General features: G+C 33.7%; 1 protein-coding gene across 2 annotated transcripts in view; it reads right to left on the reverse strand.

Annotated features, from left to right (window-relative positions):
* The window catches only part of LOC129001076 (chitin synthase chs-2-like), a 60,706-nt gene extending 39,364 nt beyond the window's left edge, over window positions 1-21,342 (reverse strand). For both annotated transcript variants that reach the window (XM_054428243.1, XM_054428242.1), the window contains exon 1: window positions 21,205-21,342. The gene's annotated coding sequence lies outside the window, so the exon portion shown is untranslated. The remainder of the gene's footprint in view (window positions 1-21,204) is intronic.
* Window positions 21,343-25,765: the final 4,423 nt, after the last annotated feature.

A 25,765-nucleotide genomic window follows, 5' to 3' on the forward strand; every position in this document is an offset into this window, starting at 1 on the left:
ACACCCATGACTATGAACGAGTTTTGGAAGGCTTTCTCCGCGCCTGCCACGTTTTCGTCACTGTCACTCCTCTAGTTCTCTACTTTCTCTGACATTAACTTCTTTGTCTGCACGATTCAAACTACACTCCTTTTTACATGCACATTAGTATGACCCAGCTATTCCATACTGTATGAAGCCATGAGTAATGGATTTGATTGGTTGAAAGTTATGAGGTATACCACTAAGATAGGTTATACAACGGGAAGAGTATATAATGGTTACATTGTCAAATGATCTACATATAAAAAACAAATCATTGTCAAATTTTTGACTGAATCTCTATGAATTGACGAACGTATACAAAGCTGTATCCTAAGACCTGCTAGTGTGCATTTCGTGTTCGGTTGGTGGGGGAAGTGAGTTTGAAAGTAAACAGTCTTCAACCAACTCGACCTTCTGAGGTTCTGTTTTGACATAGTTTGTGGAGAACCAAATGTCAAGATGGTTACAGACTCACGGTCAGACACAAGAGACTTGGCCCACCAAGCTGTAACAGTCTTTAAACTAGTCATTCTTTCCTTGTCGGGGTGAAGATTGTTAATTTACTTCATCATCTATTTATTAGCAGGCAAAACGAAAACTAAATCGTACTGCATTGGAGATCCTGATGGTAAAGAATATTCTTTACAAATAGCAAGTAAATACAATTAAATATGTCTCTTAGTGCGACCAAATTTGACAGTTTAAAATTATATTGTTACAAAGAGTAAGTGATTATTTTTCTCTGAGATAGGTCTTCAGTGGTAAGAGGTCGTCTGATTTGAAGATATTTTCACAAGAGTTTTCGGGGTGTAACTAAGACAAAAGGAGTCTAAGTATTATAGAAAAACAGTACTTAAAACATGTTTGGAATAAAGGTGTACATGTCAAAACAAGTTTGATATGTTGTCCCTCAAACGAGCTATGATTTTATGATGACGAAGACACACGTGTTTATAAAATTACAGAAACTGCTGAAATTATCATTTGGTGTTTATTATAGGAGTTTGAGTAACACCCTTGAACAACCAATTAATAGGCTAATTATAAATCCTAACATTATAAGTATAAATGATCATAAATTGCTTAAATCCGAGAAATTTTACAACGATTCATATTTTTATCATTTCATCAACGTGTTATCCTTAGTTTTATTTTCTACATAATCCAGGTTAAAAACTCCTCTTGTTTATCTAGTTGAATTGACTAAATATAAATAAAATATAATCTTGATACAAGGACCACCACCATAGAAATATTTCGCTAAAAGGTCGCTAGACAGATTTTCTTTTAGATAAAGGTATAAAATATGTTATTAGGTATGACACCCTAGTACTATTATCAACAAGTATCCATAACAAGTCAATGTATAAATATTTGCTGTAGTTTTCCTTAAATAGATGTGGTATCGTGTTTGTCAGAAATGCCAACCTATTTACAGTTTAACAGATACAGAAAGTCACGTTCAGAATGTAGTATACTGTATTTGATTAGAGTTAAACTATAGTCCACGTAACTTGGTATGTGGTTTATATTTTTAAACAAGTTTATATACAGGTAGTACGAATATATTTTGAAGAAGAATAATGCCTATCAACTTGCTAAGTTTCGATGATATGTTGATTATCTTACACATCCCACTTTCACTCGAATAACTCAAGTGCATTTGAATTGCTAATTTGAACGAATCAAAGTTTCAGAAGATTTAATTTGAGAGAGTGAGTTCAAAAGCATCAATCCGTTATTCAACAATAGTGTTTTATTTTGTTATGATAGAATTTAAGTGTACAGAACATTAGGTCAAGTTATGGTTTGTTTTTATTTCATGCAACTCTACACTGACCAATTATTTCTAAAAATGACTAGTTTAAAAGTAAATAGCTTTATTAAGTTTACATTTTAAACAATAACAAATCAGAGTACATGGGTGGTTGTTTTCACGTATATGTGTTATAGAAAAAATAGTGTTGTCTAACTTAAAGTCATTGTAGCTATGTTGGCCTTTCAATGGATTAATGTTATATTTGAAATAATATAGCCTAGTAAAAATTTAGGGACCTAGTTGCTAAGAGTAATGCATATTTGCTGAATTTCCTCCAAGCGTGGCAAGGTTTATTTCCTCAGCTTAATTATTTCAAGCTCAACAGGTTATTGGTCTTACAGCTAGAAGAAAACAATAAAATGTTATAACAAAATACAAACTTGATTTGGAATTTACTTCCAAAATTTCCTATCAAACAGGCACGATGATAACAAGCGGAACTCGCGCGTATTCTTCTTACTCCTTCCTAGAGAAAAACAACTAATTATAAGAAGCTTCCGGCAATGAAAGTGAAATCTCTCAAGCGACTTGGCGACAAAACAAAGCGTTCAGAACAGGAGTTTCTTTCTTGTTGCAAACTGTATAGAAATCGTTTTGGACCGCTTGCTGCACGAAAAGTTTATAAACTTGATAAAAAATAAAGCTATATTCTGTTAAAAATACTTAAATTATATCAGGAGTATAACTGATCGAAATGGATGTTTGCTTGACAACTGTAAAATACTACTATGTACGAAATCAAGACAGGATTGGCTCTCGAAAGTGGGCGTCCTTCGGCACATTCCGTGCTCTGTCTAGACCGGGGAACGGTGGTCCACTGAGGGAACAGACTAGGAACAGTGGACCATGAGAATGATAACTTACAGATACAGAACTCAAGTCAAATCACGTGTATTGGTAACAAAAAAATATGACACAGATTATAACGTTAAATCAGCGGCCGCTCTCTTTGAAAATTACGGGATCTATGCAAAAACTGTACTTTTCTCTATTCTTGTAGGTAATTTATCAGTGTCGGTGTCAAACAATTCTCTTTCACGAAAACCTCCTGAATTAATTTTGTACATACTATATGTCGACATGTTCAAATAAACCTTAGAATACGACAACACCAAACATTACTAAGACGGGCTTAGGCGTCCATCTAACTGTTCCATAAGGGGGGCTGGAGGGTAAGGAATAACCCCCAATAAATAAGGGGTTCAGGGGGTTTTTCACCACAAAATGCTTGAAACTGATACAAAATGGTTGATTTCACACATTTTTGTAACTGAATTTGCTTTGTGTTGTGCATTTAGCTATATTGAGTTTTTGAATAGTTTTTAAATAAAAAAGTTTTTATAGAGGGGGCTTGGGTCTTGCCCATCTTGATGGAACACGCACGTGGAGTCTAAGACAGTACTATTATCAGGTTTGATATGTACAATTACAGTCCGAGAAAGTCTAGCATTTACGAGTGAAGCTTAGCAATTAATGGATATTTTCCTGACGCACCGTTCTTAGACAGTTTACCGATTAGATAGACGCTGCAATGAAAGTTGACCATTAAAATAGTTGAGGACAAAAGAAGTAAGAGAAAGGAGCACTTTGTATGCTGCACACGACGAAATAGCATTTTTGTTTGATTTTATCACTCCTTTAACCGTAAATAGAAAAGGTCTAGGGTTAGGAATACAAAAGATCTTCGATATTGGCCAATACCATCAGAGCATTAGCTTGGCTCTGGTTAATAATTAAAATGAATCCTCGGAACACTTTCAATGTATATTTAGATTTAACAACCCCAAAATCACAGAAATCACCCACAGCATCACTTTTAAATGTATAAGTAAAATAAAACTGATAGGCCTAATTGGGGAAAATACTTGGTAAAAAAGATTGAAGCAGTAGAAAGTGATTCAAAATGGATAGTAATTTATGACATTAATACGAAAATTGACCATCTGCTTGACAAACCAACACCTTTAAATAAATATTTGTATGAACCGCGGAACCGCAACGTTGTATCTACAGGTGTTTATTTGGCGGGTACTACGAAGATCTGGCGGGAAAAGTGTGTCAGGGTGATTCTGATGGGCGGATGTTGAACACATTAGATGGTAATCACAACGTTCGGACCTCAGGACTAAGAAGCTGAGGATCTGAGAGTATTAAATGTAGAAAATTGGCGTTGAAATTGTCAAATCCATCTAATAGTATTGATAACGGAAAAAGTATTTTTAACCACGTAATTCAAACTTTGATGTCATTTGTTTATATCTTGGATCTCCTAGGAAATAAATCGTAGTTTACAACTGCAGTTACCATTATAGTTACATTCGTAACGCTCAAAGCGATCGTAATCTTCGATGGAAATTATCCCGAGGCAGACTAGCGTATAAGCCGATGCAATTTATTATTGAAGACTACTAGTTGTTTATTTTGATGTTGTGAAGCAGCGGCCGTTTGGTGACTAACTTATATTTAAAGAGGTAATTTAGGGTATCCAGAGACAAAAACTAGGGCTTCTTCGATGATTTGGCGAAAACCTACGAACCGGCACAGCAATATAACTATGCACCGTAGTTTACCGCTAAACAATACCAGTTTTATTCAATTGTTAAGTATGGGGATATTTAAGAATATTTTAGTTTTTGTCACTAAAACAGTTACACAACTTATCAATATTTACTAGTTTTAAAGTAGCTTGGTATTTCAACTAATTTGTGAAGACCTATGAAACAGTATAACTATGTAAACAGCACCCTGTAATTTTCCGCTAAACAATACCAGTTGTATTCTGCTAAGAATTAATTTTGTGAAATTAACGTAGATTTTAAACAAAGTAAGATATTTTATGTTAAAAACAAGTGTAAAAGATAAGTGAAAATGTAAAAGTCCACAATCATTACTTTTGTCACAATTATAACATTTTGGAACAATGTGTGTACATTACGGGAAATCAAGATTTTGTCTATGGCTGTGCATACATTGAATTTATCAGAGAGAGGAAAAGGAGATGGAAACGGGGGCAAAAAGATGTTAGCGCAATTTTTGTACGCAGTGGTCCATAAAGATGCTGTGAGGACATTGCTTCAGCGTCTCCAGAGACTTCACTGACATACCTGATGATAGCAGTGCAAAAACTGTATTTGTTTAATTTTAATGTTGTTCATAAACTGTCCATACTCGACATGATTTTGAATAAATATCAATCACTACCACTATCAACCCAAACAGCCGATTCAATTCATAAAACGTGTATGTCTAATTTGAGGCTGGATGCAATACATGTATGATTGAACAATTATACTTATGCCACTTTTCATAATGAACTGTATATTTAACTAGAGTTTTACTGTACTTGGAGTATAAAACTGTTAGGAAAAGATAATTAACCAAATGCTGATTTACCAGGGGGCGGGCATTAATTGCGCCAACTGACCAGAGTCAGGTAGTCGGGTATTCCTAAATTGCGCCAATTACTCCAGGGAGCCACCCGATACATTCATTATCGGCTGGCAGCCATCTGACTGTATAGTTGAGTAGGTTAGGTTGGGATAGATTATGATGGGTTAGGTTAGGTTAGGATGGGTTAGGTTAGGTTAGGATGGGTTAGGTTAGGATAGGTTATGATAGGTTAGGTTAGGATGACACGTTAACATTCCTTCTGCCGACAACTCACCCTACCTGGCTTGGGCTTGGCACAATTCAGGAACTCATTGGCGCAATTAATGCACCACTACTACAAACAAATGTTAAAACAAAACCCATCAGATTCCTTAAAGGTAAGCTTACTTAAAGGTAAGTTGTGTCATGAAACCAGGTTGTTATTAAAGCTCATCAACATTTAAGCGATTTTGAACATACAATACTTGACTATTGGATACTGAAGATTAATACTGTATTAATAGTCAAAGATACAATTAAAAATCAACGCGTTTCCAACTACAAGCAACGCCTTGTAATAAATTGTGTCCAACAGGTAGAAATTGATTTAACGAAAGTTCAGTATAACTGGGGACAGGGGAATGTGTCAGTGGGGCAGTGAGAGTGGGTCGAGTATATTTCGAGTACGAGGGGCAGGGGAAAGGGGGAGGGGACCGGGGACCAGTTGTGGACGATCGAGAAAGTGGTTGAACAGGTGGAGTACGTAGCTCTACATTCTGACCAACCCCGATACTTTACACGGCACTCAACGAGCAAATGACACTTTCAAAACAATCTGATTCAATGACACTAGAAAACAATTATCTTGAAAATGACGTAAATTTTGAAATTGGGGAGTGAAAATGGATTAAGATTATTTGGACGTCAACACAGGACCAGGATGAAAAGTATTGCGGTGAGGTTGAGTAATAAATGAATGAGACAACATAGATTCTAACAATAACAAAATGTGTCATTAGTTTCTCAAACTTAATCTGGCAACGTTTATACAGTATAATCTTTACTATTATATAAAAATCTAATGGTGTCTGTCTGTATGTGTATTACTAATAGGTGCAAAAACTACTAAACCAACTGGGCTTAAATTTTACAAAAATATAGCTACCATACCAAGGACCATTATAGGACTATTCACATTTCGATACTGACCGTAGGATTTGCCCCTTTGGCTTTAAAGTTCTGAGGTGAACATTTTAAAAGTAAATATTGATTGGTCTCCATGGCTGCGATGAGAACACTAACAATGTTTGTTTACTTGTTTGACATGTAAATGTAAACAAGAAGAACTGCTAAACTTAATATCTCACAATTTCAGACAGCTGATACAAAGAAATTAAATATAATATTTTCCATAACTATGAAGTAGGTTTATTTTCATCAAACCTTTTATCATGGATTATTTATTATAAAACTATGTCAATGATTATAAAAAAAAGATTCTATAACCGTTGCTGTATCAACTCCGGCTCTGCTTTGGATTTTTTAAAGCGTCTAAGTTATGAAAACAATGTCATTGATATGTTTTCATGGAAACAGTAAGAAAATTACAATGTATAGATGTTTTGTATGAATTTGGAGGCTACTTTAAATAAATTCTAACTGCTTAACATGGGTTGGATTAACTTAACATAACTTGCACATCATATTGTTTTTTATATGTATATTTAGGTAAATTAAGTTATTGTGTTTTGCTAAACCTATGCTTAAATTAAACTAAAGAATATCACCAATAACTAAATTGTACTTTGTTGTTTTTTGTTTTCTAAAATCTGTTGTATATGTGTAACTATATTTAATTATAAAATGGTAATACAAAATACTCTTATTTTATCTTAACCTAGCTTTCATTTCACATTTACTTTATTTGATACATTTATTATTTGTTTTGCCACACCACTGATTAAATTAAACCAAGGAAAATATCATACAACTAAGCAGTACACAGTGTTCTTTTGTTTCTAAAATCAATGAAATATCTGTTACTATGTTTACTTAATGGTAAGTGTGAAAATGTAAAGGCAATGGACGATGGAACTGATTAAAAGAACTGGTTTGTATATTAAGTTGTGTGTTGATATTTTTGTAGAGTAGAATCAGAGATGCAATGAAACATATACTGTATTTGCTATTACATTTTTTAGTGTTTGATGCTTTGATAATCATATTAGTTTTGTCCGCTGTCTTTAATGCTAAATTATTTGTTAAAAATGTTTATAGTACCTATAGATATAGTCAACGATATAAACAACTCAGTTTACATCGTTTAGTTCGTTAGTCGTAAAGTAGTTTTTACATCGTTGGATATAGTTTCTTTAATATTTCAAAAGACTGTATTGATAAGGCACAGCAATATTTCTAAAGCTTATAGGAGCTGACTTAGTTTTGCTAATGATTTATTGTGAGTGAAGAAACTAAAGATGGAAGGATTTGTGATTTAATATAAAAAAGAGTGAAATAAAAAAAATATTCATTTAAATTTAATAATTAGTATTTTTGCAACTTCAAAATTGAAATTTGAAATGTCAATAATAAATTAAAAGATATGTAATTAAGGGATATGAAGGTAAATCATGTATGTCAAAGTTTTATTCGAAGATTTGGTTAGTTTTTCTCATATTGATATCTTGTGTAAGCTGATGCTTACACAAGATTTAAAATTAATCAAAACCAAAATGGTGGTATCCACTACTTACCAGATTTAAAAGTCATAACTTAAACGTTTCTATTACGGCTATAAAAGTTGAATTTTGTTTCTAAAAGCGTTGGCGGATGTGTAACTATTATGCAACAGATGTAAAGATTAAAATGTTTACATTTTGTGTCCTCTTCCCGTTGCAAAGCACGGGTACAACAGCTAGTACAAGATAATGAAGCAAAATTAAATTACCTATTTACAACAACAATAGCAGCCAAATACCGACACCAGACAGATACCAATGGCGAAAAACACACAAATAATAATAGCAAGCAATAAATTTTGTTGTTTAGTTATTCAGAATGGTAAAAAATCATGATGGTCCAACGATTCGAATAATAAATTTGACAAGTGCATATAGTTTGCCCATGAACTACCAACATGGACGCAGTGCAAAGACACACAGCAATTTTACGCTAAGTTTGGAGCATGATGCTGAATACAGTGCTTGTTAGGCATAGTTGAAGCCATGTTCATCATTGGTTTGTTGATAAGGAATTTGTCAACACACACAAACTATATAGATACCAGTTAACGGAAGAAGTTATAAATAAATCAAATTGGCCAATATATATGGATTTTCCATCCACTGTCAAATATGAAAAACTGACAATGAAATGGTCAATGTAAATGCAACGGACAAATGGCTGATCTATGATTCATCAAAACCGGACCTTAAAAGGTCAGTCTGATGAACCGGAAAATGACGGTACTTGGTCATCAATCATCAATACTTGTGTAATGCTGTCAACCTATCTCACTTGGGTAGGACCACAGTACTTACTCAGATGATGGGTTAACATACATACATATACAAGATGAACAACTTAACCGTGCCACACAATTGATATCTCAGAATCTTTTAGATTTAGATAAAACATTGAAAGGATCACTTTGGGCTGTTCAACTATTTTCTCATCACATTTTAAAATCGAAATTCCACTTTTTCAATAATGGCAGCCATTTTCCAATATAACCACAAACTTGACATTTTTTCACGGAACAAGATGTTTTTAGGTTTGTTTTAGAATGTAAATACAATTTTAAAACGGGTTTATTCTTGACAATTTTTAAACGTTTTTGTGTTTAGCCTTTTTCACTAAATCCAATCGTTTGGATATAGACCTGGGTAAAAGTGACTTGTGTACATTCTGCACCATGTAGCGATTAAGTTTGGAGAGAAAACGCTAAGATTAAATTAGTTTTTGTATTAAGTCTGTTCTTTTTGTCATATGATTTATTTGTGTTTGAATATGTTTTGTTGCCAGATGATTTTTGTTAACATGTCTTTATAAACATTGTTTTAGTTTTGAAATAGAGTTTGTTGAAACAAGATGTATGATTAATATTCTTGGATTAGAAGTAGAACATTTGTCTTTAAACCACATCTACATTCTATAAATTTTATAAATATATTATTTAAAAATAATGATTTTACTTTATTAAAAATGGCCACCATTTTGCAATACCATTAGGGCTAACTTTTAAGAATGTCTCACGGAACACTATGTATTAATTGTATGATATTTTTATGACCAGGTTTTAGGTCCTCAATTGCCATATCACTCATCTTTAGTTTATGTAAATCAATTATTATAAGATTATAGTTTGAACAGGTCAAATAGGAAGTGACTAGCAGATATAATAAGGTCACATAGTATACGTTAAATTCATTTTTTATATCACCTTAAAACCAATTTTTACTTTTCCCACTCCTGCTGTGGAGTACATCATAGTTCAAGGCACATCTTGTTTGCCATTCTTCATGCCATTTCAACGCTACAAAGTCTCAAAATAGAACCAAAAGTACGAATCTTCTGTCGTACAGTTACGTAGCAATTCCATTAGGACGTTAAGTAGAGCTGTCGGACCATTAGACGACGTGATTAGTGTTTTATATAACACATTGTCGAAATCCCCATCAGTGCGAGGGCGATCACAGTCGTGGCCTTCCTCGTGCCTTTCTCCACAATACAACAGACCGTTCAAAGAAAAATGTTGAAAGGAACGTGGTATGATGTAACATTTCAGAAGAAAGGAGATTTGATAGGAGATTTTGTTAATCACACTAATTGATAAACGATTTTTACTACGCAATATATGGGAGTCGTTATTTTCTTAAGTCTTCGTTGTAATGCCTACAGGTCTGGTACGATTGAACTTTTCGTTCTAGTGCCGTCAAAGAACACATTGTAAAACTGTATAATGTTCCTAAAGTGTTTGCCTTTGAAGAACTAAGTATTTTCAACTTATTTACTGTTTCTGATTTGTTTAGCAAATGTATTCAACTCTCTCACTTTACCCTTAGCAATACGGGTGTTCCCCTGAACATATATTTAAACTGGTGTTCAGGGACACTCCCATACAGTTGTATAGACTGGAAAATTTGCTGGTTCGTTGCTACGCTCACAAGGAAGTCAAGTTGGGCCGTAGGCAGCGAGTTAATTAAGTCTGAGTCCATCACCAGTAGAATAGCTGACCGAGCGCGGTGCCGATTGAAAATAATCGACGAAATTGAGTCGCCTTCTTTGTCGGCGCGGCTATAGAAAGGTCTATGACCACTAGGTGGCGCGTTAGATCACCTGTAGAGTATGGAACGTGTGGAATTGAGTTGTTGTTTGCTATTTTAAAACTTCTAACGCATCGATTTGTTGTTTCCATTAAGTGGAGCAAAATACTGTATATAGCATGTGGTAAACTGCCACAAATAATCTTCTACGGCTTGACATAACGTAACGTAAAAATTGGGGATGTAGTCATTAACACATCACTGTACAGCCCGCTGACGTTTCGTCCTCGTTGCAGTGGCCATCTTCAGTGCAGTTGACGCGGTTCTATAGCAAACACATCGATGGTGTTGTGAAACTTTTAGTAAGACCAAATCAGTTCAAAGAGAACACGGATTTGAGAGATAACACCTTTTTACGCCAAAAGGTAGAAGTTGAGATTAAAACATTTGTTTGTATTGAGAGTTGGTACGTTTTGTCAACAATTATCATAATTTAGGAAAAACGTTACAATTCAGAACCATTGGAGTATTTTTAAATGAAAGGAATTCAGACAACCTATAAAACCTTTTCCTTTAATCTTAATCAGCTCGATTGAGGGGCCTTTAGCTGGTGTTATATTTTGGATTAACTTAGGATTAAGTATTACTTATTCTTAACACAGTACAGCTACGTTACCTTATACTTACACCCAACATCCTATTCAACACCATAGATTCAGACTATTATATAATTACGCCTAGTTATACCACGTTTTCTCCCCGTTTTAGGAACAAATTTTCTATTTTAAAACTAACTTTTAGTGAACACCCACGGTACGGGAAAGCAAAAAAGTAGGAAACTCCTGATTTTAGGTAACCAACACTGTTAGGAGAGGTGCAACTCACAATAAATCTACTTATCCCTTAAAATTCCACCCGAGCCAACCCATGTTCATCAGGCAGTCTGTCACACCAAGCTCTTCCTCAGATGAACTCATCTTTTTAACATCATATTTGGCCAAGATTGGAAAACCTATATTCACAATTATGTCTCCTAGGCTAATGTCGTAGGTAGATGCTGGATTATCCTACTTTTACGTCCTACCACTATTTAGACCTCAAAGGGTTGAGAATTTTCACACTGAATAGCTTCCAAAGACAACTAAGCAGTGTGAAATCCTTAGTGACCCACAGATCTGTCTACAGTCATTGACTACTACAATTCCGAGTATACATAATCAATGCTACAGTCTAGCTGACAGACAGCTCCATTTCTCTCCCACACTACTCGAGGTCAGAGTTGCGCCATTGTAGACAGTGTATAGGTGTCTGCTGTGGCTGTATCTAGTGCAAGAACTGTTACTCCACCAGCTCCACCCTGTTGGCCAACCGCCCGCTCTCCGGAGTCCTGGCGAAGGTCGAGGAGCGGCGACCTTGGAGTGACGTGCTCCCGGATAGACCATGGACCGACGGAGAACTCGGGGGGTAAAGTCTATGGGTGATTTGAGATGTCCATAATTCATTTGAGATGGGGACACCACCTATGTGCGTATTTTAGCCCAAGAGTGAAGGATGAGTGTAGAATGGATCTGTGTAGTTTTGTTACCTTAAGATCAGCTGTTTCATCAGTCAGGACCATTTATTGAAAACCCAATGATCAAGGACAGCTGGGTCCAGTTTTGAACCGTCAAAAAGTTACACACTTTTCTCAGGATCGAACCGGAGACCTTTTGATTACTAGCGAGCACTGTAACAACTTAGCTAAACTATTGAAGGGCTAATACGGGAGTATACCCAATTTGTGTAGAGAAGAACAGAGAATCCCGTCGGAAGACGCGGTGATCGAAAATCTATGGACTCTGGCAACCATCACGAAAGTTTGCGTTTCGAGTTTTCCGTTTAACTAGTTCATCTACCCTTTATGTATCGTTGGCGTAGTCATACATGAATCAAATCAATGGGAAATAAAAACATTTCAATATATTTTATGTCATCCTCAACTCAACATTTTTTTTAGAACTCATCTAAAAGTCTAAACCTACAAACGAGTTGGACAAAGACCTCTTTACTGTGATATAAGTTCAGTCACGTTTACAATGATGTTCATTGAAGCAATCCATTACATTATTTGTTTTTAAGCTTGTTTTAAATTACATGGTTAGAATATGTTTTTAAAAATCGTGTTTTTAAATAGTTCAAAGCAAGAAATCTCGTTAATCTATATTTAAAGGGGAGCGACTGGTTGTTATGGGTTTTTGAAGGACATACATTTAAATCTCACAGATCAATGGCTTTAGCAATGTAATAATGTGGTGGCTCGGAGCCCACTTCGCTGCTATTGCTAAGCTGTAAATCCACTTGTCTAGAAAACGAGAAGGACACTCTTAAGAGGAGAACGTTTCCTGTATGATTGAAATCTCTGCAATTAAACCATACGATAATCATAATATAATTAAAACATTATTCTGTAAAATTAAAACTTAAGGGTTTTCTTTAGTAACAAATTATTTACAATACAACCACCACCCACCGAATATGGTATGCTATACAAAACGTATAACAAATAGTAGAACAGTAATCCAGTTACTGTAAAAATTGTTAATACACCCCTCAACGACTGACAACAACAAAATGTGATAGTATTTTAGTGAGAGCTAAAACGACACAGTGCATAAACTAGTTCAAAGTGTTTAGTGTTATTTTCTGAACAGGAATTGTTTTAGCGTTATTGTCAAACAACTGTAAAAAGTAACTCTGACTCAAAAGATTCCAAACCGATATCCTTTAACAGTGAATCAGCCTGAATTAAGAAACCGCTAGAAACATCGGAAATTACAAACGTGATGACGAGAACTCATCCAAGGACATTTGACTTCGCCTTTCATTTCTGTAGTGACGGTTTTATTAGGGATTAAAGAGAGCTTCGAGAAGATTTATTTTAAATATGTCTTTAAAAACAAATAGCCTTAAATACATTTTCCAATATATTTATACCCATACTGTATTATATTTTGTAAGTAACATGAACCGAACCCATAGGTGCCTAGTACTTAAATAGCTGAAATATGCTAAAGTAGTTCAAATCACGTTTAGTTTTATAAAATATGTTTCTACTTGCAACATGTATACAGTAAGTAAACAATTAAATATTTGTGTAAAATTAAATAGGACTATAAAAAAAATCAAAGGACTTTATTATTCTTCTATCCACATACATGTTTCAAAATTTGAATAGTGTGTTTATACGATATTATTTACATACAAGAGAATATCATCAAGCGGTACGGCAATATGGTAGTAAAAATAAACAAAAACACGAATAAATAAAATCCCCAAGGCTAACAACGAGTAAAATATAACTACTTTCTGAACTTCAGTAAAACCGACCGTTCAAGTTTCTTGTGCCTCATTTTAATCACCTAGTGAGCAAAATATCTGTATCCGGTCTTGGAAGACCATATGGTATACTAGCGGAGAATCGAGGAAACACGCAGTCTCGCGCTCGCCTCGCCAGTCGCCGGCATGGTCGGCGGTCGCTGGCTTGCAATTAATTGCAGCACTAGCAGTTCAACTCAACGCCAAATTCTCGTCTATCATTCCTCCTACGCAACTCGCGCGGTCCACCGATACCGTACTCCCTACGACTGCCCGTGCATCCATCTGCCTGCGGACAACATTTATTTTTCATTGTGTGATTAATTTAATCACATTTGCGACAAAGTGTAGCAATAAATTATACATGGTGTTAAAAAAAAGTGGGGGACATATTTTACCTAGTGATTCCTAGAGTAAAAATAAAGAGAAAATCAAGAATATTTTTTTTCCAAAATCGCTTCGTTATTCAAATATCCGCCATTTTGTATTTTTGACATAAACTTTTTTATACCTATTTTAATATTTTTAACTGATTTTTATGAAACTTGGTATGTATGTTAAGGTAGAAAAGACCCGTGTTGGAAAAAAAGTTCATCTAGATTCAACCTACAATTTCAAAATGATGGCCATTAAAACATTTAAACTTAAATTACTCAAAACTGGCTGGTTTTTTGAAAATATTCCAAGTACAATTTTAATTATCTATTATTTTAATTAGTATTATTTTAATTATCCTTAAGCATTATTAATTATCCATCAAACGATACCAAGTTCAAAAAGATCAAATAAGAAATAGCTGAAATATTAGGAATTTTAGTTGTAAACGGGGCAAACCTGACTATCTTCTGCCTTATTCTACCCCATTTTAGCAATAAAAGTTTTAGCAATAAATTTTATTCAGTGTGTAATACTGTAATAGAGCGGAGCGAAGCGAAGCTCGTTGGGATCGGCTTCAATACAAACTTCCATAGACACAAAACAAAAACACAAATAACTCAAAATGGCTTAACTTATTTTAGCCAAAATGTCCACGATGCTTTGTTTCCACAAAAAGTAATTCGGAAGATTTAAGACCAAACAATTTCAATTTTTGATAATCTATATAGATAAAATTACAGATTTGTCTGTACATTGCGTAGAATCATGCAGTGTTTGGTTATTTTTACGTTTCATAGCCTAAGAAAGCCGAAACGAGTCTTCTCAATTTCTGTCTGTATGTCTGTTTGCCTGTCATTGTGTCATTCTGTATGGACTCCAAAATGTTAGTTTTTACTGTGAAAAAGATAAAACATTAAGTGAAAGATTTTTTTAGCAAACCATCATGAATTTTTAAAGCTTTACGTTGTTAACGTATCAATTTTTTGTGACCTTTGTATTTATTTACTTAATTATATATTTGCCAACGGATTCACACGAATTTTACAGTTGGATTACAAGTTGTGAATTGCTCAATATGACTAAATAGCCTATAAATAAAACGAATATCAAAAGTAATAATAATAAGAATACAGTACATGCAAATACTTGGACATAGAAAGAACTAAGAGTAACGAGAAGTAAATACACAAGTTGGTTGAATAACAATAATAATGAAAATATGTATACAATAAATGTCACATTGACCAATCTAGGAAATAATAAATAATAAAGACAACAACAAACATGATGAATATTTTCGTGAAATCAAAAATAATATGGCAATGATAAATATTTGAAGTGAATAGTTATTGTACATTATTACCCATCTAAATATTCTTTTGTACTTCGTTTCGTAATTTATGCCGTCATTTCAACAACATTTCGAGTAATTTTCGGACTAAGCAAAGCAAATATAAATTGTCATTCCATACGGCATTTTCACTGCACGATAAGTAGATCTAAATACGATTATCATAAAATTTGACGACACTATCAAACATTTCAAATAATTATTTTGTAAATACTTTGCTTTGGTTGGTTAAAGCGTAGCAAATCCCCTAATTCAATTCTGTGTTTGTGTGGGTTAGGTCTGTTGGTAACGCATTAATGTCCTTATATCTCAGTGTTTCGTGGATAAGACAAGAGCACCTTTGTTAATGAAAATTTCTACCGGAATAAAGTGTGCATGGTGAGGTTGGGGTAGTATTTTAACTACTTTTAACCAGTGTGGAAAGTATTTTAAATTATAGGCCTACCTTGAGGCAATTTTTTATCATCCTACTATAATATTATAAATGAGAAAGTTTGGATGTATGGATGGATGGATGTATGTTTGTGACAAGTAAACGCGAAACATACTGGTCGGATTCGGCTGAAATTTGTTATGATGATAGCCCACATTCCCGATTAAAATATAGACGCATTCTTGTCTTAAGTCCTTTCGGGGTCCGCCCAAGTGGCTCTGGAGTTTCCCATGATAACCTTATGAGTAATCTATAATATTAAAACGAAACAGTGTTTTTTTATTTCACGATTCTGAATCAACCACTCGACGGATTTTCATGATTTTTCTGTTTAAAGAAAGATAATTTTGAGAACTAGGGAATGTCGAAGACATAATTTTAGTTTAGGGTCCCAGTTTTTTAGAAATGAAGTTTTAATTTTTAAAAAGTCTAGCAGCCCACGCTAAGATTCTAAACTAGCTTTTGGCATAAAATAATTTGCTTAACATAACAGCTGTAAACATTCAGCTTTTGTGTCACAAATTCAGCATTTGGATAAAAATGTAAAGACATACCTAGAGTTGACTATTTATGCTATGTGTAATGCTAATCATGGATACGTTAAATTCTTCTGTTAGAGGATGACACATTAATTAAATATACATAGTAAAATACTAGGATACTAGGATGTGTATGGGTGTATGAGAATAAGTGGACCTTATTTCTATTCCGTTTGCAGAAGCGGGCAATTAGAGCTATATTTTCTTTAAAAAGACGACAAACCTGCAAACCATTTTTTCAAACTGCAAACATCTTAACGTTTCCATCACTTTACATCTACAAAACCTTGTCATTCCTAAAACAAAACATCGACAAGTTCAACAATTCCCATAACCATGCTTACAATTTAAGAACTTCTTATAATCTTCCAGTCCCTGTCCACTGTACAACCTTTTTTAAAAAAAATCTCCGTTACAATGCAGTAAATATCTTTAACCACCTTCCAACGCATCTAAAGGCAGAGTCAGACCATCTGAAATTCAAAAGAAAGTTAAAATCTTTTCTATTAAATAAATGCTACTACAGCGTCCGTGACTTCCTGACTGACGGCTAGAATCTTATTTATCTTAATTTTCCTTTAGACAGAATGATTGGTAAAAAGTATGTTTAAGTTAATTTTATTATTTTAAGTTCAATTCCAATGCATATTATATTATTTTGACTTAACCTATACATGTAATTGTGTCTACTTGGTTCAATAAACGAGTTATTGAGTTATTGAGTTCAAATTATTTTTTAAAGCAATCTTTGTAATCTTCGATTTGTTTTAGAGCAATATAATTTGTTTTAACTAACAGCTGGTTAAATATAAACTATGGAACTATGAGGTTATTTTATAAACTCTTATTTTGTCATTGATTATAGGAAATAAGTACGATTAGTAGAGATAATTAGACCACAGTTTAAAATAGTTTTGACCAAAATTAATTAAACCACAGTACAAATCGAGGCTCTGTACACGAGTAAAAAAGGATAAATGCAAATTATTTTACTGCTCCACTTTTCAAGGAAAGATTAGAAAAATAACAATGTTTACATGTCTTAATTCTTAATGGTAGCTTTTTGTTTACAATTCATGTTTGTCTGCTTTAACTTTGTTTGGATTAGGCCCGGAAATGTTGATGTCATAAAAAGAAGATCAAGAATAATCAGGAATCACGATTTTAAATTACCACCACAACCTCAGCCGGGTTTTATACAAAGATAAACAGATGGATGACATAGATTGAACACAACGTTAACATTAACCTAGGATACTGCAATTAGACAAACTATTCTTTTATGAAATCGTGTTCAGTTGTGGTTACGTTTATCAGCGCCCCCAAACGTGAAAATGTCGCTTTTATTTCAACTATAAATATATTGTAGTTTAAAATAACTAATATGGGAAATTACGATGTACGTTTATTCAACGAGGGTGGGTAATTATCAAGGATAGAACTGATAACGGTATGGATAATAAACATTGACAATTACGTCATTAGCTTTACTAGCGTGTTTACTTTTTATATTCCTGCTACATGTGACCAGTTCTTTTTTTCAAATGAATGTTATTTGAACCAAACAACTGTTTCAAAACAAACTGTTATTGTTTTTACTGTTCTTTGTTTACACTTATTTATTTAGCAATTAATGCAATGAAATTGATATAAAGGATAGGTGTGACGATTAGTTTTGATGTTAGGACACCAAAGTTAAATTATGTGTACTGTGAATTTTATTGGATATACTTTACACTATAATACTTTACACAACCGCCATTGAAGCGCCGTCAATGACTGGAAACTTTGTTTCTAAGCTATTGGTGACGATCGTTAATAAATTTATGTTTCCCAGCCATATACAACACTGATTCAAGGTCTTCTTTCTGGTTACCAAAAATCAAGAACAATTTTATACACAAAGAATCTCTGATTCCTGACCTGGATGATGTCTAGTTATTTAATTTAATTTAATTGCACTTGCTATTAATTAAATCCGTTATGTAAGTAAAACGTTTTTAATCTCAAAATTGGACAAAACTTGACAAAAATTGCTCAAAACAGCATTTTTATTTTATTTACAAAGTAGTGAGGCCATATTTTAATGGATAAAGATACTCTTGCCAATTCAATGAATACATTAAAATGACTTGGATCTTGATAGATACTCTCGTTTTCCTGGAGAAGATGGTGTAAAATGCCATCTTGAGTGTTACAGACAAACAGATAACATTTTCCAATAACATAAATTTTTCCACACCTCAAAACTTTCCAAGCCCATTAAACTGTTTAAAAACACTTATATCTCGAAAACGGCTTGAGATATGGTAAAACTGTCTAAATTCTGACACACTACGTGGGTGTCAACTTTTGATTATGAACAATTACAACATAAAAAAATCAAAAAGTAAAAAAAAACATTATTTTATATGGGAACAAATAACAATTACCAAGAAAATTTTCAAAGTCCAGACTTGTTGACACTTTTTTACATCTCAAAATTGCAAATATAATGGAAATTACAAGATACAACTTTTAACCTGTAGTCTTGTAGTGCGGTGTTTTTTATGAAACAGGTACCTGACCTGTTCAACTAAATATCCTTATTTCTCAGCTGTTTGTAATGGGATCGTTTAAAACTTGGTGGCGTTTGATAGGGTATTTTAAATGCTAAATAAAAGTGTCCATGGCTTTTTATCATAAAATCAGGAGGTTTTTTGTCATTAAAGATATAAAGTTTAAAATACCCGTATTTTGAAACAAAAACATATATTCAATGATTATTTTTTCTTAAATACATTATAACGTATAAAAACTGTATACCAAGTTTCTTAAACATATCTTAAATATCTTCAAAAAGAACTGGTAATATTGGAATTAATATAAATTTGACTCTAGGGACCTCAAAACGAAAAATAAATCGGTCCCAGGTCCAGGTATTTCAATAAGTACTACGGTAATAGCTTATTCTATGTATGGAAAATTCGCTAAAACACAGCAATTTTGAAACAGGATCATATCTTTTAATGATTATTTTTCCTTAAATACGTTATGACGTATTAAAACTGTATACCAAGTTTCATAAAGATATCTTAAATAGTTTTCCAGAAATATCTCATTAAAAGTGCGTTCATTCAAATTCAAATAGAATCCCACGGCGCCACTCGAGGAGGAAACGCTTCGCGTCTTCCGCTACAGTGGCGCGGCAATACAGCCGCATCATGAAACAGCGCCTAGCGCAGATGCAGTTGACCGTCTGCATTAGAGTATTATATTGTCTGTGGTATAACGAATTGTACATCAACTACGGTTAATTAATTAGTATTTTTTAGATTACATGGATAAAACGTTTGACAATTATCTTGTCCACGTGGGGATCTAGGAGGATTAAGGGGATATAGTAAATGAGGTGGTTGAAAACCATGTCTGCAATGTTAACTATAATTAACTTGCTAACGGTAAATTGTAAACAAATTAAGCCCCTTCTTTATTTTGCGATTACAGAAATCAACCAACATTTATTAAAATCAATACCATTAGATGTACTTGTAACTTATTTTAAAACGTTTGCTAAAATGCAAAATACTAGTTTTTAACTATAACTTACTCTAGTCAACCTGGTAGCACAATGATAGTTTAGGTTATACACTTATGATCCGAAGGTTACATGTTTAATTTTGAGAACTATTTTTATGGGTCAAGATTATAGAAAGATTTTCTTAAGCGGTGACAAAGCTGTCATTTCGCGCATTCACAATAATTCTTCACTCATTCTTCAACGTTGTACAGTGAAAATTATTCATACAAACGTAACATATGTTGATACACTTTTTGTTAACCACTTCGTGGTTTCGCGGGTTTGTGCGACGGCGGCTGCCTGGTTGAATCGAACTGGAGTGGTTACACAACCATATTGACCAACCACCGAGGTTTATTGTAATTCCAATTGTTACTTTCACATTCTTATTGGTCACCAACCAATCAAGGTGTTGAAGGTTTTACCGCTACCTCGGTGTTGACTTTCTTAGTAACTTTCAAGGTCGGTTTTTATGGATATCAATTAACCTTACTGAATAGTTTTTTTATTAATTTTAATTGAAAATTCGTTCCCAAAATATATTTGTGGAGTAGCAAAATTCAGCGTAGCAGCAGCAGTCATAATTAGAGATTACGGATATGGAAAACAACAATGACTCACGATTATTTTCTTTAAGCTACGTTTAAAACTGATAACATACGATTCGTAAATTACAACAACAAATTAAACAACTCATCATTAACAAGTTGTAAATTAGTACAACTTTATTCATACAATTTTAAAAATAATTCATAAAATGTTATTGTTTTTATATATTAATAGAATGTGTAATTTTATTATCCATATACATTAAGTTTCTTCAAATTCAATTGTTAGGTTGGGAAAACAATATAAAACTTGACATATGCCTGTTCATTTACAAGAAGTAAGTTAAACTAAAGAAATCATAAAAAAAAATTGCAAAAAATAAAATTTTTACCATTTTCATTCTTAAATATGTTTATAGTTAATCTAAACTGAATTAAATTAAAATTGCATTAAATATCAAAATCCATCCTAAATATTTACTTTTTTACACAAAAAAAACTGTACCCTACCAATCCACCATCAAAATCTAATCTATGACGTAAAATTGAATAAAAATTTGTCTTACCTTATATTAAACAACTAGCGTCAGGAACAGTATCCAAATTTGTATCTAAACATAGTGACACATCACACACTTAACATAACCTCAAAGAAGATAACACTAAGGACTTGTCAGGAGCGCGAGTCGGCCGCGACTAGACACTTTGATCCGCGGGCAAGAAAGCAACAATCTGATTGGTTGATAGCGAGTGACGTCACGTCTTCCCTCTCACTCTTCACTTTCCTTTTGCTCCTTGTTCCTCCAACTGCTGTCCTACGAAACCTTGGGTTTTGGGCTTACTCAGGAAATTGGCGTTGTAGCATTACGTTGTGAGATGAATGAGGATCCGGAAATTATTCACCTTCCTTAAAACAGCTGGTTAAATGCAACTTGAAAATGTATGTGGAAAAAAACATATTAAAGTTGTTTTTGCTTCATGTAACTAGACGTTTCTCTACTATTGTGTATTTTAATGATATAGGAATTTCATAATTTTTCTGTTAAATAGGTTTAGGTCACAACCCTAGTCATGATCCAGTAGAGAAAGCAACATTGTTTTGTTACTGTGATATTTTAATGATTAATGCCAAAATTTGTTGTTGTTGCATGATTTCTTGTAGGTAACATGTTTGTGTCACCCGATGATGATACACTTGAATTGAATTGAACTGAATGCATTTTGCTACCTTGTCCTTGTGTGGCATCTTCAGGGGTATTCTTCCTACAACTCAGGCTACAACAACAACAAAGGTAAATCTAATAGCCTATATAATTAAGATTCTTGAATATGGGATGAAAAATATAATTCCTACTGAATCTAGGAATAGCTCAAGTTTTGGACGTTTTGGTGGTGACATGACCAGTAATTAGTCCTATTGTTTATATTATTTGCCTGTCTGAGGAAACCCGTTTCTAAGGGTGAGCTTACCCCCTCTTTTTATTTTTGCTTGCCACTAGACTTACAACACACTCTTGAGAGGGGTTCTTCTGTCCATCTCCTACGATGTTTTTCAGTGGCCCAAGACGTGATGGAGGTGCACGCATACTTACATGACATGCCACAGAAAGGATGGAGATAAAGCAAAGTTGCCCCCTAAGCATTGTTTGCCAGTCTGTCAGCAACCTCTTACCTTTTAAGCCAGAGTGACCAGACAACCGAGGAAGAGTAAGATCGTAATTTCTCCTTCCCAACTCTGACACAGAGGCAAGACAATACAACACAAGCTTGGAGTTAAATTCTTAGAAATTTCGAGTTTTCAAATTTTCCTGACTGTCAGAGTACCGGTAGATAGAGAATCATTTTACCCCTGATCTCCTTAATGAGATTTACACAAGCGCAAACAAAAATGGTGGTGACCTCCACGAGGAAAACTGTGGGGTACACTGCCATAGAAAGGCTGATATCAGTTCTTTCCTGTTCCTAAAGCATATCCGCACCTGTCCTTCTAGTCTTAATACTTAAAATCCCTTTTTTAAATACTTTTAATTGAAATGGCGACCATACCTTGGGCCCATCGGTGTAGCAATACACATCACTTGCAGAGATGAGCCTCTTTTCGTTAAACTATTCTTCCCTTGTTTAGTATACATACCCTTAAATTGATTGCCAAAGGAGATTTTTTTTGGACATGTAATTTGATAGCATATCCAGTACTTTTTATTTGTGTTTCTTCAAGTATCTAGACTCATTCTTGAACATACTATATTTTTAACCATCCCAACTATTTATATTTTTTCTTTAATAAACAAGAGGTTAAATGACCTCATTTCGTCCAAGTAATCCTGAAATCGTCTGTATGACAACTGGTTACGACATCTATGGCATCATTGTCAAGCTGAACGCAAAATCTATCACTCTTAAGATGTCGGCATAAATCTTAAAAATCACGTAGCACATACAAATGAACAAAAACAAAAAGCGATAAAATGCATGGTCATTCAACTTTTCATTACCGTACTACACTGCAGGGTGTAAGTCTAGACTGGTAAAAATATTGTATAGTTTAACTGACTAATCCTTAACTCAAAACGATATTATAGTAAAGAATGTTTGAATAATCTTCCAACCCACAACTCTTCAAAGAGACTACGAAATAACCAACCACCAACTAAAAGCTGCGTCTGAGAACCAGGACAAATATTTAAAATCACTTTGCAGGATCCTCGTAGAGAGCCAAAGCAAAAAAAAGCACTTCTTCGCCTCTGGTTTACTCTGCGGATAAATGAGACTTAATATCACTGACTTTAGTGAGATCTTTGTAAACTAAATTAAATAGGTCCATGACCGTATTTAGCCATTTATCACTCATCATTCACTCTATCATCACTCTAATTCCAATCCTCTTTTTCTTGGCTTTTAGTATCGTACAATAGCAAAGAGACACTTTTTAAGGCATATAGCAACAATAGATATCGTGATTTACTGTAATTCTCAAAGGAATCTCAGTGTGTAAAGAGAATTATCCATTGTCTATTTCACAACTCCTCACACACTCATTCTAGCTTCCTCAGGGAGAAAGACATTTCAAGTCTCAAAAAGCACAATGTATAATGGACAACCTAGGGACGCTGAATTTCCTTATGGTAAATGGAATTCCTCCTGATTCTTTTCTGCGTGAAAAGACTTCCTGATAGTTGGGGATGAACACAGCTCTACCCAGGGTTGCCAGCTTAGGTTAGAGAAAAATTTGTACATGGCCCCCCTCCCCACTGGATTAACATAGGCCTAAATACGGGCATAAGGAACCAAAATCGGGACAGGTGGCAACCCTGGCTCCACCATATTTGCTCTGAGATGGGTAAATAATAGGATAGATGTTCTGAGTTAGGCTTGTTGAACAAATCTAAGGTTCTTGGTCTCATGGTAGACAGAGGTCTGAATTTGTCAGCATGTAACACATGTGTCAATGCCATGCAGTCCCTGAGGTCCCGGGTTCAAATCCCGCCAATCACCAGTGGATTTTATCAAAGAGATAACGCCACAACCTCTAGACCAATCCTGAAGTAACTAAAAAAAACAATCCGGGGCTAGAGGATTCACTTCTCAAAACTTTCTTTCTTCTTTACAGTTTGAGAGAAAATTTTCTTTTATTTCAGACCCTAAACGTTTAATAGGCACCATTTTCACTAATATATTCATCATTATTTAGTAGATTCTCCAGTGTTATTTTTTTATAATAATTATGTTTGCTTGTAGTTACAAACCGCTGTTAATTGTTGAATCAAAGGTATAATATACAAATAATTACTTATAAAACTTATTTATTTACTTTTATACAAAGTTGTTAACATTACTGAACTTAAAAAAGTATAAAACTAAGTAACAAGAATATTCTTCAGCAAAAAAACTTCAAAAAGTATTCTTTGTTTATACATATACTCACACAAAACACAATTTTTAAACTAGACAAAATAAAATGTTTGTTTGAGATAGAATGTTAAAAATGATTTTAAAACATTTTAAATAATACTGATTGTTTAGTATAAATAATGTTAAAACCATTAACTATTTTATCCTAACAATTTCGCTAACATTTAGAGCAGCCAAAAACGCCTATAGAAAGGATGGTGGGGATATAAATGTTCCATTTACATAAGGAACAAACAAAAGACAATTATATTTAACCGATCACAGTTAAGGATTACATTTGTATCAACTAACATTGAAAGTACCAGAAATGTTGAAACTAACATTTACTACAATCTATTTTGTGAGTTTGCTCATTAATCATTAATACTTTGTACATTATTTACGGTACTTAAAAGATATATCACAATCTCAAATCCTAAAATTAAAATTAAAACACACGCATGAGTAATAATAACAGTCTTAGTAAGTTAAGCAACACTGATCAAAAGTAATAGGCCTAGTCTATTTTGTGAGTTTGCTCATTAATCATTAATACTTTGTACATTATTTACGGTACTTAAAAGATATATCACAATCTCAAATCCTAAAATTAAAATTAAAACACACGCATGAGTAATAATAACAGTCTTAGTAAGTTAAGCAACACTGATCAAAAGTAATAGGCCTAGCATGTTAATAAATCAGTGGTGATTCTTAAAGGACAAAAAGTTAGTGTTTTTCAAATAGAAATATGTCACAGAATTAAGTCACGCTAAGATTTTGATTGATTTGCAAATAAAAAAATGACAGAAAACTTAACAAACTTCAAGTAATTCTCAATGCGAAACATTTCTTTTGCAAAAGAAAATATCTACAAATTTTATTTTTTTCCAAACAACATTTCCTCTGGTAATGCAAAAAAATTGGCATTCAACAGACAATTAAAGAAAACTAGTGCACCTGTTGCTCGAATTCGAGCAATTGCAAAGTATTACAGGTGTTGTTTCAAAACGAATAACAGTCGTATTTTCCGATTACGGTAAACTCGAATGTAATCAATCACTTTACTCCAGTTATCGAAACTGAAAACAAACTCACACTGAAAAAGAACTCTCGTCAGTGTATCATGTGTTTACTATGAACAGCTGTAATTAATACAAATTATTTGTCTGTATAGGTAAACAAAATCTTTTCTTCATAAGAAATACATTGGTGTTTTGATGGCCTGTGGGGCAA

Source organism: Macrosteles quadrilineatus, unplaced genomic scaffold (genome assembly GCF_028750875.1).
Source record: "Macrosteles quadrilineatus isolate MER2022 unplaced genomic scaffold, UCM_ALF_1.0 Scaffold_8__2_contigs__length_117827958, whole genome shotgun sequence".
NCBI classification, from domain to species: Eukaryota; Metazoa; Arthropoda; class Insecta; order Hemiptera; family Cicadellidae; genus Macrosteles; species Macrosteles quadrilineatus.